Raw genomic sequence first — 4,829 nt, 5'->3', positions numbered from 1 at the left:
TAAGCTTGATAACTCCCAACGCAATAAAATCAGCAGGAAAAAGATAACCATCAGTCTATCAAGGCCAGGATGAACATCACTGATAAATGAGGTGGTGAGGAGAGTAAACACAGAATTGGGAAGAAGCAAATAAATGTTTGCAGAGCTTTGAAAACAGCTTATTAGTTTTTAAGAGGTGGAGGTGAATAAAATAAAAAATTGAAGGTATTAGTAAATTATCTCTCATTACTCAAGGGAAAAAAACCACGTCCTGTGCAACTATATTTTCTCAGCAATAAACAACAGAAAAATATTAGCTATTTCATGATTGGTAAAATATTTGGTAGAAAAAATTTGTGCCTCATGTTTTTATTTGTCACTGAAGACTCATAAGTGTCTTGATACATGTATATTTAGTCAAATCCTGCAGAATTTTGTCATTCTCCTAAAAATGTCTTACAAAACACCCATGGAATATGCAGGGACACTTTAACTGACAAAAAATAATCAATTCTTCCTATTTTTTTTTTAATGGATTAATTTTTTTTTCCACTCCAGAAATGTACTTCAGGATACACTTAGTCTCATACAAAATAGAGAGAGAGATTCCCAAAAGCAGAATAAAGAGGGAAAGTATTTTAATTTACTGTAATATAAAACTATTCTTGAGGGAATTTTCAAGGTTTCTTCTATTTTCTATTAGAATCCCTCAAAAGAACTAAGTGTTAGGTTTTTTTATGATAGAAGTTGTCAGTTCATATTTAGTGCTAAAATGTTTGGATAACAAGTTTATGCTCATAGAAAGTAGAAGTAGAAAAATAATACCAACTTCTGTATTTCTTTTAAAAGCTACCAAGATAATGCATGTTGAGCATATCTGGCATATAAATGGGAGATGAAAGACAGAAAAAAAAATTACAATTTAAAAAAATAGTATTTATGTATTTGTTTCAATTCAATGAGAGCACAAGAAAACTAATTTTTGAAGGAAATATTTTCGTTAGTGATTCACTTTTTAAATAAATTCCATTTGGAAAAACACCCTGAAAATAACATTTCTTGTTCAGCAAGTTACATCTTCTGGTCAGAAATCTTGCATTTGGAGAAAAACATATTTTTCTCCGCTTATAGTCACTATTTTTTTTTCTCTCATGCACCACAGCTGAGACAGCCTGAATTGATTTCTTTGTTCATTTTTCAGCTTCATTAAAAATGTCAGTGCAGGCAATGCAGGGTATACTTAGTTAACACTTCCCTCCTAGGACCAGCTGTGTTTAAAAAGCCTCATCAGCTACCTACCTTTTCAGCAGGATTGAGATGGATTGAGACAAGGTAGATATTACTACTGAGATGGTCAGGTAGCTGTTACTTAAGAACTGGCACATTTTTCCAGGTCCTTGACTTTTTACAGTATTACTTGTTCCTCACTCCTTACATTTTCTCTGCAGTCAGGATCATGTGGCAGTGGGGGAGGTTATCCAGAGGAAGTGGGGAATGCTTTGCTCAGGGCACAATGGGGTCTTTAGCTGTCAGTGAAAGGTGTACCATGAAGTTCTCTTGTGGCACCCCTTGAAGCCCTATATTCTGTCATTCTGTGACTCTCTGATTAGTAATGTGAAGCAATCATATATCTAACACAATTTTGCCATGAGTGAGAGAATTGCTAACAAAGATGAGTCAAATTACAATCTAGATGCACTTGAGCAGCTTACACATCCAGAACTGAGAAAGTAGGTAAAGGTCTGCACCAGACTCAAGAAATGCAAGAGAAAATCACTTAAATGACCTCCATCTTTTAATAGTTGGGTGGCTGAACAGGGTAAACTGTATGAACTAAAAGATCTCTTGATACACATAGCCAAAAAAATCTGTGCAGCCTGCTGTGCTCTACAGAAAGCCAGTATTTCTGGTGCTGTGAAAATGTTGAGAAATAGTTTGTGTGATCTGCTGAATTATGAATGATGGCAGCTACCTGTATATTAGGAAGAGGTTCAAAAGTAGGTTGCAGTAATTCTACTAGATAAAATATACTTTTTAATGCATAGGAAGAAAGAAGTAAGATTAATTCAATTTTTTCATTATGTCAGTATCTAGGAATGTTAAAATACAAGCAAAAGTAAATTGCATTAAAGACATATTTAGAAGTGACAACATAAGAATAAAACAAATAAGAAACTACTGATCTCCTGGTAGTAGTGGTAAGTTTGGTAAAAAGGTTTGAACAGTTATTTTCTATTATTTCAAGAATTAAATATAAGGTAGAATGTACATGAATGTACATTAGAAATTTAGAGTTTATAGAATCATTTATAGCATTGCAAAGAGCAAAGCATTAATGTTATTACTAAGATTGAGATTGTGCAAAATGTGCTACATAATTATTGTCATTGTTGCAAGCCACAGAATTTTACCAAGAGCTCTACCCTGTTATATTGGCTGTCTACCAACAGGAACAGTAAATTGCCTCACGAAGCTCATAATTTATACACATCTAAATAGTTGATTAAACATTGCTTTCCTTAGTAGATGCTTTCTGAGGTGACACCCTAATTAAGCAGAGGATTTCTGTTGGGACCTTCCCTCTGATAAAATGAGCACTTATTAAGGGTGTGGTGCCCTTGCACCAGAGCAACATGACCAGTTAATGCCACTGTATATCACACAGAATCACAGAATCAATTAGACTGGAAAAGACCTCTGAGATCATCTAGTCCAACCCATGACCAAACACGACCATGTCAACTAGACCATGGACTACGTGCCACGTGAAGTCTTTTCTTAAACACCTCCAGAAACAGTCACTCTATCACTTCCTGGGGCAGTCCATTCCAATATTTAATCACCCTTTCTGTGAAGAAATTCCCTCTATTTTCCAACTTAAAGCTCCCCTGATGCAGCTTAAGATTATGTTCTCTCACCCTGTTGCTAGTTGACGAGGAGAAAAGGGTGACCCCAATCCGGCTACGGCCTCCTTTCTGGTAGCTGTAGAAAGTAATAAAGTCACCCCTGAGCCTCCTCTTCTCCAGGCTCCCTCAGCCTGGAGAACTCATAAGCTTCAGTTCCCTCAGCTGCTCCTCCTGGGACCTATCCTCTAGACCTTTCACCATCTTCATTGTATATTGTACCACTGTCTTTACAAATGTGTCATCTGATGCAAAGAAGTGATGTTAATTGCAGAAGGTTACACACAGTGCCAACACAGTACCAGAGATTAAAGAGTTCACGTAGTCAAGTAGCAAATACTTGGATAGAAAATTTCAAAGCTTATTTGAAGTTCTGATAAACCTCCACTTTCTATGTCAGACTCAGAGTATCTCGTTTATCAGACTACTCTTGATCTGGTCAACAAAAAGACTGCAATGTAACCAGCAAATCCTATTTCATAGGATGCATTGGCAACAAGACAATCCGATTCATGACACCCCTTCTCTGCAAAAGTTATATGTCGTCATTTGTCACTTGGGCTTTAAGAAAAATCAAAACTGAATCCAAACCAGGAAGTTATGGCTCCTTATCACCATCTCAGTTTCCTCAGTGTTCGAATACAAAGTTAATTATGTTTTAACCACAATAAATACTCTTTAATAATCATATTCTATTTATAAGCCAGCATCCTTTTTTCTCCTATTGCAAATCCTAATGCAATGGTTTAGCTCGGTTTATTAAAAAATGAATTTGTGAAGTTGCAAACAAATCTAGTTCACGTGCTTCCTTATTATCATCATCATAAAGGTCATATCATATTATTTCTACTCCCTAGGGGACGGATTCTCAGGTGATCTACAATGGCAAACTGTTTGACTTGAATATGATTTCAAAGACTGATATCAACAGGATCCTGCCTGTGTATGTAGTTGCATTTTCCTTTGTTGGTTACTTACCTGACTCATACTTCGAAGGGAAGGAAATGGTAGCATGGCTGAGTTAATTATTCAGCTACAACAAAGAAACTGAAAAAGGGTTTAGATTTGATACAAGTAAGAATTCTTCTGCAGTGAGGGTAGTGAGGCACTGGAACAGGCTGCCCAGAGTGGCTATGGATGCCCCATCCCTGGCAGTGAGAAACCTGGTCTAGTGCAAGGTGTCCCTGACCAGGGAAGCGGTGTCGAACTAGATGATCTTTAAAGGCCACTTCCAATGTAACTCACTGTATGATTATATACAATTTAAGCTGCAAAATCTGAACTTTGGAAAAGAGCAGCTCACAAAGAGTGAAGCAATGAAGAACATGTCTCTTGGCAAAGTTCCTTTAGTAAATCAGAAGGTCTGGATGCAAGTCAGGAATTGCTTGTTGGGGGAGGTCCTGTGGTGTCTATTAAGCAGGATACATTACCAAAATGGTCCCTTGTGCCATTCAAGTCTATTCAACTGAGTCTGTGAATTAATGATAATTGTGAATAATTTACGTAGAAGTATTCTTGCAAGAAGGCAAAAGCACTAAGGAGTAACTTTTGCAAAGCTTAGCTGTACACAAGGGTACTGTACACTGGGCATGCCTGCTCTTTGTTGAAATTGATGGCAGTGGTCAAAATTTCCACCTTTTTGCAGATGACAGTTTGAGGAAATGCCTTGTTACCATTTTGACATTTCCAGGGAAGACTATAGTTTCAGCTGTGGTAAGAGCAAGCAATAATACCTGAAAATGAAATAACTGTTAGTAAAACAGTCCACAGCCAAAGGCTGCAGCTAGATCTGAGAGGAAAGATGTAGCATGACCTTAACAGCATCAGCGTTACAATTAAAAAACCCAGACATATCCAGCTTCAAAATGATTTTTGGTTTTGGTTTCTGGAAACAATCTGAGGTACTGAGTTAAAGTTACTGGAAGAAATCAGAATTCATAGTGGACA

The sequence above is a fragment of the Lepidothrix coronata genome, unplaced genomic scaffold, assembly GCF_001604755.1.
Source record: "Lepidothrix coronata isolate B3197 unplaced genomic scaffold, Lepidothrix_coronata-1.0 Scaffold5, whole genome shotgun sequence".
NCBI lineage: Eukaryota > Metazoa > Chordata > Aves > Passeriformes > Pipridae > Lepidothrix > Lepidothrix coronata.
Note: the sequence above shows the minus strand (reverse complement) of the source record.